Source organism: Erinaceus europaeus, chromosome 2 (genome assembly GCF_950295315.1).
Source record: "Erinaceus europaeus chromosome 2, mEriEur2.1, whole genome shotgun sequence".
Taxonomy (NCBI): domain Eukaryota; kingdom Metazoa; phylum Chordata; class Mammalia; order Eulipotyphla; family Erinaceidae; genus Erinaceus; species Erinaceus europaeus.
The window spans coordinates 189,012,224-189,024,908 of record NC_080163.1 but is presented as its reverse complement, the minus strand read 5'-3'; the positions used below and the strand labels follow the sequence as shown (position 1 = coordinate 189,024,908).

General features: G+C 47.3%; 2 long non-coding RNA genes across 2 annotated transcripts in view; one reads left to right on the top strand and one right to left on the bottom strand.

Annotated features, from left to right (window-relative positions):
• Positions 1–12,685, top strand: part of LOC132536823 (uncharacterized) — a 298,410-nt gene that overhangs the window by 102,304 nt on the left and 183,421 nt on the right. The gene's annotated exons all lie outside the window — the stretch shown is intronic.
• LOC132536820 (uncharacterized) overlaps positions 2,948–12,685 on the bottom strand; it is a 40,052-nt gene continuing 30,314 nt past the window's right edge. Inside the window, exons 3-4 of the long non-coding RNA XR_009548359.1 lie at positions 9,171–9,220; positions 2,948–3,260 (exon numbers count right to left, since the gene is read on the bottom strand). This is a non-coding gene — a long non-coding RNA (uncharacterized LOC132536820). The remainder of the gene's footprint in view (positions 3,261–9,170; positions 9,221–12,685) is intronic.

Below are 12,685 nucleotides of genomic sequence, written 5' to 3'. Positions count from 1 at the left end.
CCAACTCCCTTAAGTGGGGTTCTTTGCCTGAACTATAAATCCACTGCTCCTGGTGGCCATGGTTTCCATTTTATTGGATAGGACAGAGAGATACTAAGAGAGACAGAGAGACACCTGCTTCGCAGCTTGTGGAGTGACCCCCCTGCAGGTGGGGAGCCAGGGGCTCAAACAGTGATCCTTGTGGGGGGTCCTTGCGCTTCACACTGTGTGGGCCTAATCCATTGTGCCAACCCCCCTAGACGTAGATTTGTAATGTTTTTTTTAAATGGACATCTATCCAAAGGCCAGCGGCTCCATAAAACAAGAGCATCCCACACAGCAGTGCACACTTCACTGGACGCACGTCTCCCTGCCGTCAGCCATTTCATTCCACTAAGTCATTTGTCTCTCGGGACCAGGAGGTGACACACCTGGCTAAGTGCACACATATCAGTCAGCTGTCTCTCTCCTTTGCAGAAATGCCCAGATCTGCTCGAAAGCCTCGCACAAAATTTAGCCCAGAACAACGGCGAGCACTGCAGGATGTATTTGAGAAGATCCGGTATCCAGATTCTTCCACTATCATGGAACTGATGGAAAAGACCCAACTTTCTGCACAGGTGGTCAAGGTGAGGGTCTGAGGCCTCTTGACACACACCGATTCCCCCGTCCATCCACACACACCTATGCTGGAGACATTTCTGCTTCTCCAGCAAGTGCTTCTTGCAGAACAGAGGTCCAGCATTCTCTGTTTGTACCCCTCGAGCACGCATGCGTTTCACTGCAGGGCGCTTGGCTGGTGACAGGGCGCTGACCTCCCAGGGGTGGTGGACACACAGCTGGACTTGAGCCAGTGGCTCCTGACCTGGGCCCACAAGCTCCCCGGGGCTCTCAGAGGCTGCGTGTCAGACACACCCTTGGGGTCTGCTCCCACTTCCACATCCCCTTTGATCAGGACACGTGCAGCCACCTGAATGGCTGCACCTGTGTTTCCAGAGTGTTTTCAGGGCACTGGGATTTCCTGGGTGAGCAGTGTGGGCACCCAAAGGCTAGACACTTACTCCAAACCTTTGGTCCCTGGAGAGCAGAGAAGAGTGGGGCAGCCTGTACTTGTCAGAATGAGATATGCGGCCAACTTCCTCACAGCAAAAATGACACAAAACCACAAGCATCCACCCCATGGACACCTCAGCCTTTGTATTTATCCCATAACTTCTTCTCTTTCTTCAGATATGGTTCAAGAACCAAAGAGCAAAATGCAAGAGAGGTCAACAGAGTCAGCCGGGACTATCAGGAGCCCCTCAGCAGACCCTTTCAACAGCGAGGGAGGAGGAGAGCCCCCAGCCCACCCCGTCTCCACATTCTGATCCCTCACTTCCTGGCGACACAGCACCTGAAGGGAATTTGCTCCTGGACTCCCAGGATCCTGAGACTCAAGACCTGTGTCGGGGGTTCTCTGATGTCTCTTGGGCCAGACCTCCCCTGGAAGAAGTCACCACAACATATTCCTTATTCGACGACGATGACGACGATGACCCGTTCAGCTTGTTCCAGCATCTGGGCTTTCACATCCTGAGCCCCACAGCTCAAGAGTGAGGTCAGGAGGCCACATGCAAGGGACAAGAGACAAGGGACACCAGCAAGTACAAAGCAGTGACAGGCACCACCCTTCCTTTAGCAGGAAAGAAATTCCTGTCCTGCTTACTGCCTGCACTGAAGAGAAAAGTCATTTGAGAGAAGTCAAAGGGGAGGAGGGGATAGAGAAGGGGAGAAAAGGGGCCGGGCTGTGGTGGGCCTGTCTAAGCGCACACGCCGTCATGTGCCAGGAGTTGGGTTCGAGCCTCTGCCCCCCACCTGCAGTGGGGAGGAATCTTCATGAGCAGGAAAGCAGATCTGCAGGTGTCTGTCTCTCTCCCTCTCGTTTTCTTTCCTTTTTTAAAATTTTTTAAAAATTTGTATTATTGGATAGAGACAGAAATTGAGAGGAACGGGGGAGACAAAGAGGGAGACATTCAGAGCGATACTCAGCTCAGCTTCACCACCCCTGAAGCTTTCGCCTTACAGGTGGGGACCAGGGGCTTGAACCTGGGTTCTTGTGAACTGTAATGTGTGAGCTTAACCAGGTGCGCCACCACCTGGCCCCTCTCTCTCCCTTTCTATCTCCCCCTCCCTATTTAAATTTCTCTCTGTCCTGTCAAATGAAGACAAAAATGGCCACTGGGAGTGGTGAATCTGATGTGCAGGCGCTGAGCCCCGGTAATCCGGTGGCAACAGAAAGAAAGACGAGCCCCCCACCTGCAGAGGGGTCGCCTCACAAGCGGTGAAGCAGGTCTGCAGGTGTCTCTCCCTCTCCCTCCCTCTCTATTCCCCCTCCTCTCTCGGTTTCTCTCTGTTCTATCCAAAAATTTAAAAAATGGCCTCAGGAGCAGTGGATTCAAAGAGCAGGCACCGAGCCCTGGAGGCAGGAAGAGAAAGAAAAGAAAGACTGAGCTGCAGTTCCACTTTCCTCGCCTCTCATAAATGAATGGATGGTTTCTAAAGATTTTTTATTAGTGATATATTTATATGTATATATATATATGGAGATAGAGAGAGAGAGAGAGAGAGAGAGAGAGAGAATCACAGCATCATTCTGGAACATGCAAGGCTGGTGGCTTGCCCCCAGAAGTTACTTCTTCCAGAGTTTGGACTCACATGCGTTTCTTCTTCTTCTTTCTTTCTTTCTTTCTTTCTTTCTTTCTTTCTTTCTTTCTTTCTTTCTTTCTTTCCCTTTTGTTGCCCTTGCTGTTTTTTATTGTTGTTCTAGTTATTGTTGTTACTGATGTCGTTGTTGTTGGCTAGAACAGAGAGAAATGGAGAGAGGAGGGGAGAGAAAGACAGACACCTGCAGACCTGCTTCACAGCCTGTGAAGCGACCCCCCTGCAGGTGGGGAGCCGGGGCCTTGAACAGGGATCCTTACGCCGGTGCTTGCACTTCACGCCACATGCGCTTAACCCGCTGCGCTACCTCCCGACTCCCTATGCGTTGCTTCATATCAAGGGTCTCTCCTGGAGCAGGGCTGCTCCTGGTCTTAAATCTTGGAAGCAACCCAGGTTTCCAATGACAGAAGAACGGCTAAGACAGTGGTGGCATCTATACCCTGCGCAATACTACTCAGCTGTTAAGAAGAATGGAGGCATCTCCGTTGCTCAGTCTTGGATGGAGCTGGAGAGAATCGCCTTACAGGAGATCAGCCAAGGGCGATCTCAGAAATCCGGGACGACCTCACTGGCGGGTGGTGCTTAAGAACAACAACAGAAAAGGGGAAACACGAAGTTGAGCGTGGACTGGGTTTGCTGTATTGCACCCACACAATGGACTCTGGGGAAGGAGGGCAGGAAGCGAGCTTGGGGTCCTGGTGCCTGACGGTGCAAAGGACCTAAGAAGGGGCGAGAGTGTTCTGCAAACACTTGTCATGCTGAGATGAGAAATTTTACCTGTGCTTCAACAATTGCACTATAAATTATTAACTCCCAATTATTGCAACAAAGTAAAAGACTCTGGGGTGGAGGGAGGAGTTCAGGTTTTGGAACGTGATGGCAGAAGAGGACCTAGTGGGGGTTGAATTGTTATGTGGAAAACCGGGAAATGTTGCGCATGTACAAGCTATTGTCTTACTGTCAACTGTAACCATTAATCCCCCAATAAAGAAATTAAATCTATATATATTTAAAGATACAGGGGAAGTTGGCTGGTGGTGCACCTGGGTGAACACACATATCACCACATGCAGGAGCCAGAGGTCAAGCCCAGGTCTCCACCTGAACGGGGCAGATTCCCGAGCGAGGAAGCAGGGCTGCAGGCGCATCCATCTCTCCCCACCCTCCCCTTTTAATTTCTCTGTCCTATCAAATTACAAAAGGGGGAGGGGAAGGCCACTAGGACCACTGGATTTGTCGTGCAGGCACTGCCCCCTGCAATAACCCTAATGGCAAATAAATTTTTCAAGGAGTTTGAGTTTAAAGTGTGTGGACCACTTCCACTGAAAGCTAAGATGCTGAACTATTTTAAAATAAAAATTTTAGCACTGGGAGTCGGGCTGTAGCACAGCAGGTTAAGCGCAGGTGGCGCTAAGCTCAAGGACCGGCGTCAGGATCCCGGTTCGAGCCCCCGGCTCCCCACCTGCAGGCAGGTCCCTTCACAGGTGGTGAAGCAGGTCTGCAGGTGTCTGTCTTTCTCTCCTCCTCTCTGTCTTCCCCTCCTCTCTCCATTTCTCTCTGTCCTATCCAACAACAACAACAACATCAATAATAACTACAACAATAAAACAACAAGGGCAACAAAAGGGAATAAATAAAAAAAAATTAGCACTGATTTACATGAATGTAAGATAATAGGGTTCTAGTCATACACCAGTGAAGTCCTGTGTTGCTAATCGCCAAGGAGAACCACCTCTTCCAAAGTTTTAGAGGCAGAGTGACTTTATTATTTTTTTTGCAAGTTTATGCATTTCAATCAGCTGCCTTCTGCATCTGAGTGGTGCCGCCCAGTAGGTGTCTTTCACTCTCTTACTCCAGGAAGTGTCATCACCTCCATCTACTTGGTCCCGAAGGACACGCGCCATCTTTGTAAATAACCGAGCCGTCCTGCCTTGAGAGCACGTTCCTGAATTCTTTATCCAGTCACTTTTCGGTGGACACTGAGTTTACTTCCATACTTTGGCTACTGAGAAGAATGCAGTTATGAACACGGGGTGTATATGTCCCTTTGTATCTGTGTCTTTGTCTTTTGTTTTTGTTTATCAGCACCAGGGTTACTGGTGGGGCTTGGTGCCTGCATGACAAATCCACCAATCCTCAAAGCCTTTTTTTTCCTATTCCCCTTTTTGTTTGATAGGACAGGTGTTGGAGAGGTTCTGGAGAGCAAAAGGACTCTTCTGTACTGCTGGTGGGAAAGCAAACTGGTCATCCCCTTTGGAAGATGGTCTGGAGGACCTTTAAAGAAAAGTGAAAACACCACATGACCAGGCAATATAACTCTTAGGTATTCACCCAAAAGACACACAAACACTTATCTAAATGGGCATGTGGGCAGGGGTAGACAGCATAATGGTTAGCAAACAGATTGTCAAGCGTGAGGCTCTAAATCCCAGGTTCAATCCCCCTGCACGACCATGAACCAGAGCTGATCGGTGCTCTGGTGTAAAAAAAAAAAGAAAAAAGAAAAAAAATCCCATCTCCATAGCAGCATTAGTCACAGTGGCCACAGAGTGGAAGCAGCCTGAATGCCCACTGACAGGTGACAGTCTACAGATACTGCGTGACATACACATTCCACTGAATGTTACTCAGCAGTCAGAAAGGATGGTGCTGTGACCTTTGGGTGACAAGATGGATGGGAACAGGGGTGATTACGCTTATCAAATAAGCAAAGAGATAAAGCACAACAACCAGATGATTTCATTCCTATGTGTTATCTAGAGAATTTTATACATACAAACTTTCAAAAAAAATAAAAAGCAAGACACTGTTTCTGAGACTTGTGGAAACTCTGGTGGTTATCTCTGGGAGGTGGAAGGGTGGGAACAAAGAACTTGGATGCAGCGTGTGGTGTGGAGCTGAACCCTAAGACCTTAGAACCGGGAGTCGGGCGGTGGCTCAGCGGGTTAAGCGCACGTAGCACAAAGCACAAGGACCGGCATAAGGATCCCAATTCGAGCCCCCGGCTCCCCACCTGCAGGTGAGTCGTTTCACAGGCCATGAAGCAGGTCTGCAGGTGTCTGTCTTTCTCTCCCCCTCTGTCTTCCCCTCCTCTCTCCATTTCTCTCTGTCCTATCCAACAATGATGACATCAAGAACTACAACAATAAAACAAGGGCAACAAAAGGGAATAAATAAATATTTAAAAAAACACCTTACAACCTAATTGCTTTTAATTAAAAGAGAGAGAGAGAAGCCCTGAGGATGGCACTCACTTCACTACCTTTAATCACTGTTGCAGATAAAAAATCATGGCCTAAGCCCCTACCTTGACACTCCTAACACAGGGACCACTATGTTTTCATACAGAGTCCAACACTCTCTAGGACATCTGAACGATATTTCCAGTTCCACTTTATCCTACCTCAAATTTCACTAGGAAAATAGTCCTCCAAGTTGCCTCTCTTCAGTGCAACAGAGAAGAAAGTGCTTTGAGTAGTCTGGGAGGTGGTGCTGTGGATAAAGCACTGGACTCTCCACATTAGATCCTGAGTTCAATCCCCAGCAACACATGTACCAGAGTGATGTCCAGTTCTTTCCTTTGTCCTATCATTCTCATCAATGGGGCAAGGAAAATTTAAAATAAACAGAAAGTGCTTTGAAATTTTCAACCTGCTATCCAGGGCGACTTGCTCTGCTTCGGTTAAAATACTGGTATATACACAGTAGTTATTAATCAATGTTTTGAGTACACCATGTTGATTATACGTGTGTTTAAAACGTTCGCAGTGTTTGAAGAAGTGTGAATAGTATTATAGCAGAAAAGTGCCCTACCTAGGAGAGCTATTTTGACAGCCTACAAATCGACTTTTGAAAGGGAGTGGTTTGGTGAGACTATGCTGGCACTTAACTCTTTTCTTCTATAGGAGAAAGAGAGAGGGAGAGGGAGAGGGAGAGGGAGAATAAAGACACCACAACACTGAAGAGCAGCACACTATTTAAATGAGTTGTTTCACTGGCCGACCCTTGACTCTTGAGTAAAATTCATGACTTTGTCCTTAGGAAAGGAAGTCTCAGGTATGGAGGTGTCTCATATGTACACACACAGAGACACACACGACACTGAACTTGCTTAAAATTGTACTGAGTGAGGAACTGAGACCTAAGAAAAATCTTTTCATTTCACAGGGATTGGAAAGCCTGTCTGGTGTAGGGGAATAAACATCCTGCCGCCTACAAGTGTCTTTGGCAAAAGGGTATTTCAAGGGAGGGGAGGGGAGGTAGAAGGAAGATCACCTGTGAATGAAACATACATCGCTCTCTGTATCTTTCTCTCTGTATCTCTAACTCTCCTTCTAAAACATAGCAATGAAATAAGACAGGATAAAATAATAAATTAAAAAGGAGAGCTTCAGTGGAAGTGACTGCCTTGTAATTATCATCTTTCTCTGTTTAAATGTATCTCTAATTACTCAAAATATTAACAAATCAAAGTAAGATAAAAATATTATAGGGGGCCAGGTGGTGGCCCACCGGGTTCAGTGCCCATGTTACAGAGCAGGAACTGGATTAAAGCCCCCAGTCACCACCACCTGAGGGGGGAGCCTCAGGAGTGGTGAAGCAGGCCTGCAGCTGTCTCTCTGTCCCTCTCTCTCTTTATCTTCCCCTTCCCTTCAGTTTCTGGCTGTCTCTATCCAACAGATAAATAAATATAATAAAAATAATTTTATCCAGTACATCACATCCTGGACTAATAAAAATTGTTTTAACGGTATATTGAAATGAAGAACTGGGCTGTGAGACATATTAGTAACTAGCATCATAATCATCTACCCATCTATCTATGTCCATAACTAATAAAATAATTTAATGAAACACAAATATTGAAAACAAGACCATAGGCTTATGAGCTATCTTAGGAGTTCTGCAAAAGACTTTCATCCCAGTGGCTTCAAAAACCCACGTTCAATCCTCAAGACCACCATCAACATGAGCTGAATAGTGTTCTGGTGTTTCTCTGAGCTTTTCTCAGTAGATCTCTGTCAAGAAGAGCAATAGAAAAGAATATTCGGAGAAATACAGGAGCCCTTTGGTAGTCTCTAGTCTCCCAAAGGGTGCATTCTTCTCTGTGTCCACAAGGCGGCGACATAACTCAGTGGGGGCCATTGCTGGAGGGCCCTTGCTCCCACTGGACCGCCCCTTGGTCTGCATGCACTAAACGCTCATTTGGGCAGGGTGTTTGCAGTCTGCTCCCAGGGTTTGTTCTTGGAAGTTTCTTTCCCAGGAGCTAGAGAGAGGCAGGAGACAGGGTTCACTGGGCAGAGCACAGGCTCACGTGGCTGAGGTGCACGATACTAGGCCTAGTGGTTTGGCCTCAGAGACATCAGGGTTCTGGACCTGTGCATTTGCTCCTTTTCACTCTTTGCCATGGGCAAGAAACACCCCAGACCTGCCTCACAATTCGTGACTCTGAGGGGGAAATCGGGCTACAACCTTGGTCCTTGTACATGGAAGGCTGAAAAATTCAGTGGGTGCAACTTAGCCCAATATCCCTACAGAACTCATCAAATCGCTTTATTCCTGCACAGGAATTGGAGCAGTAGGGGAGGCAGTTGCATTGAACTATGGCACAGAGACAGTGGGAGCAAAGGGAGAGCTCCAGGACACTTCTGTGCCTGTGGACACCCCACAGGGCCAAGGAATCTGGCACCTCAGCCACGGGAGCCCAGTACTCTTCCCAGTGAACCCTGCCTCCTGCCTCTCGATAGCTCCTGGGAAGGAAGCTTCACAGAACAAATCCTGGGAGCAGACTGCAAACATCCTGCCTAAATGAACTAATAGTGCAGACCAAGAGGTGGTCCAGTGGGAGCAAGGGCCAACCAGCAGGCGCCCCCCACAGAGTAATGTCGCCGCCTTGTGGACACGGAGCAGAATGCACCTTTCAGAACACTAGAGACTACCTAAGTGCTCCCGTATTTCTCCTAATATTCTCTTCTTGACACAGACCCAGTGAGAAAATCACACAGAGAAACACCTGAACACTGCTTAGATAAAGTTCATGGTGGTCCTGGGGTTGAAACTGGCTTCTTGAGACCAAGGCCATAAAAGTCTTTGGCAGAAATTCTCACATAGCTTCTCAGCCCGAGGTCTTATTTTAATTATTGGTATTTTATTGTATTATTATATTTAGCTATTTGGAAGGAGAGACTGAGAGAGGCAGAAACAGAGAATGGTGCTAGCTACTAAGCTGTCTCCCAGCCCCAGACTACTTTTGAAATTATATTCATTTTAATTGACTTTACGAATATTTTAAGAAATGAGAGACAGGTTTAGAGAAAGGTGACAACTACAGGGCAGTCACTTCTGCCCAAGCTCTCCTTTCTTACTTATGATTTTGTCCTACTTTATTTAATCATTATGTTCAGTAATGAGAGCCAGAGATACAGAAAGATAGAGAGAGGGAGATGGGCAGGAGTAGATATCATAATGTTGATGCAAAGAGATTCTCCTACATGAAGCTCTGAGGTTCCTGCAACTCCATGGTGCAGGGTACAGCAAGGATCTGGTAAAATAAAAAAATCAACATATATCTCGCAGAGTGAGAGGAGAGCACTGCTCAGCTCAGACTTACGCTGGAGAGCTGTGGACTGAATCAGAAACCTTGAACCCTCAGGCATGAAAGCTTTTTATAGAAACATTAAAATAACTCCCCAGCCCACAGGTCTTTCGACAGGAGCCCACAGATTGTAGCTTCAGGGCAACAATGGGGCCACCTACCAGATTCTTAGCCGTGAGAGCCCAGTTTGATCTCTTGTCCTTCCCGGGACTAACTGCTGTCAGTCTCTTGACTTACTTGGCTAAATACACAACCTGTTTTCCCCCTGTAGAAAAGAGGGGCTTCCTGTGCAGCATGGCGCATGCAGTCTCTCCAGATCTCTGGCCACAGAGGAGAACTTGATTCAAGTCCCCTTCTACTGCCCCAAACTTTGCTCCTGCTGTATGGATTTTCCATTTTACTAGCACTGAGCAATCTCTGAGCCAACGAGTTTGCTCCCTCCACCCCACACTCTGATTTTCTGCAAAATGGTATCACTTTAGGATGCAACATTTCCAGGACGTTCTTTATGGCCTATCACACACCAATAGTGAGAGAGAACAAGATACAGAGCACTTCTTGCTGAGACAAAGGTTAGAGATCTCAGACATCACCACCCAAGGCCCTGTGCACACACCTACCTCCTGGGACCCCAGATCTTTTTGTAAAAATGAGGTGGGGACAGCTCTGAGCCTTCCTGTTTCAGCAGCTACAAGGGACTGGATCCCCTAGAAGAGTCCTGCTGGGGTGACCTCACGCTAACCCCAGGCACCATGCACAGCTTTGAGACTTTGATTCCGTTTCTGATTGCTGGCCCGGTGACAAGCACCAAGCAGCCTGGTCCTTCATTCTACCACTTCAATCCCCAGCACCTCCTGCTAGGGTTCCTGCATGTCTGCTTCCCTCCACTGTCTATTTCTTTCTTTCTTACTGTTCTTCATTCTTCCTTCCTTTCATTCATTCTTTCTTTTTTAAATTTATTATTTATTCACTTTAGTTGCCATTGCTTTTTATTGTTTTAGTTATGATTGATGTTGTTGTTGTTGGATAGGACAGAGAGAAATGGAGAGAGATGGGGAAGACAGAGAGGGGGAGAGAAAGACAGACACCTGAAGACATGCTTCACTGCTTGTGAAGCGACTCCCCTGCAAGTGGGAAGCTGGGGGCTCGAACCAGGAACCTTATGCCTGTCCTTGCTTTTGCGCCACCTGCGCTTAACCCTCTGCGCTACCGCCTGACTCCCTCCTTTCATTCATTCATTCTTTCTTTTATTAACATTATTTTGTCTGTATTTTTTTCTGTATCTGAATGTATTTCTTATTTTCATGAGAACACTGATCAGCTCTTGCTATGGTGTTGTGGGGCACTGAACATGGGACTTCAGAGCTGCAAGCAGGGGAGTGACTGCGTCACCATTTGGTATCTACCCCTGCCCTCGTGTCTAGCTTCGATACCACTGGGTTGATTGCTGAGGCTCTGTGCCAGCACTAGGAAGCCAGTGCTTCTGGCTGGTTTCTCTACCTACAGCCACTCCCATTTCTTGTTTTCTTTTTTTGGAAAGTACACAGAGAAACTGAGAGGGCAGGGGGATCTAGACAGGTGGAGAAAAAGAGAGACCCCCCCGCCCCGCCCCAAGGACCTGCCTTACCCTTCCCTCTGCAGGGGGGTTACAGGGCTCCATGCCTGGTCCCTGTGCATGGAAGTCTGAGAACTCCAGCGGGTTCCTCACCGCCCAGCAGCCCAGCACAGGTGCTCAGATCACTTCTTTCTAGGAAGGGGGTGGAAGGAGTACAGGAAACTGAAAGGGACTGGCCCATGGCACAGAGACAGGGGGAGAAACGGCAGAGCTCCAGGGCCCTTCTGCTTCCATGGACACCCCAGCAGGCCAGGGAATGTGGCACCTCAGCCACGGGAGCCCAGTGCTCTGCCCCATGAACCCTATTTCCTGTCTCTCACTAGCACCTGGGAAGGAAGCTTCCAAGGACAAACCCTGGGAGCAGACAGCAAACACCCTGCCCAAATGAACAAGTAGTGCAGACCACGGGGTGGGCCAGTGGGAGCAAGAGTCCTCCAGCAGGGGCCACTGCTGAGTAATGTCGCCGCCTTGTGGACACGGAGCAGAATGCACCCTCCAGGAGACTAGAGCCAACTAAAGGGCTCCATATTTCTGTGAATATTCTCTTCATTTTTTTCTTCTTAACACAGACACAGTGAGAACAGTAGACAAAGAAACACCTGAACACTGCTCAGCTAAATAAAATGGTGGTCCTGGAACTGAAACTGTGTTTTTGAGACCAAAGCCCTAAAAGTCTTTGGCAGAACTCCTCAGGTAGATTCTCTGCCCAAGGTCCTATTTTAATGATTGGTATTTTAATGTATTATTATTAGCTATTTGGAGGGAGAGACAGAGAGAAAGGGAGAATGGTGCCAAATACTAAGCTGTCTCCTATCCCCAGACTCCTTTAGAAATTATTTTCAATTTAATTTATTTAACAAATATTTTTAGTAATAAAAAATAGGCTTAGAGAGAGAAAGGTGATAACTACAGGGCAGTCGGTTCTGCCCAAGCTCTCCTGTTTTATCTAGTATTTTTTATAATTATATTTAGTAATGAGAGCTAGACATTGAGAAAGATATAGAGAGAGGGAGATGGGCAGGGGTAGATGCTACAATGCTGATGCAAAGAGACTCTCCTACCTGAAGCTCTGAGGTTCCTGCAACACCATGACGCAGGGTGTAGCAGGGGTCTGGTAAACTAAAATAATAAAACTACACATCTCTCACAGAGTGAGAGGAGAGCACTGCTCAGCTCAGACTTATGCTGGAGAGCTGTGGACTGGATCAGAAACCTTGAACCCTCAGGCATGAAAGATTTTACAGAATCATTAAGCTATCTCCCCAGCCTCCAAGGTCTTCTTTCAACAGGAGCCCACAGATTGTAGCTTCAGGGCAAGAATGGGGCCACCTACCAGATTCTTACACGTGAGAGCCCAGTTTGATCTCCTGTCCTTCCCAGGACTAACCTCTGTAAGATCCCTTTTTAAAATTGAGGTGGGGGACAGCTCTGAGCCTTCCTGGTTCAACAGCTGCAAGGGACTGGATCTCCTAGAAGATTCCTGCTGGGGTGACCTCACACTAACCCCTGGCACCATGCACAGCTTTGAGACTTTGATTCCATTTCTGCTTGATGGCCCAATGACAAGTACCAAGCAGCTTGGTCCTTCATTCTACCACTTCAATCCTCTGCACCACCTGCCAGGGTTCCTGCATATCAGCTTTTCATCCATTGTCTATTTCTTTATTACTGTCCTTCTTTCTTCTTTTTGGGATTTCTTTCTTTTATTAACATTATTCTTGTCAGTACTTTTTCCATTTCTGAGCATATTTTTTATTTTCACTAGAGTACTGAAGAGCTCTGGCTATGATGTTGTG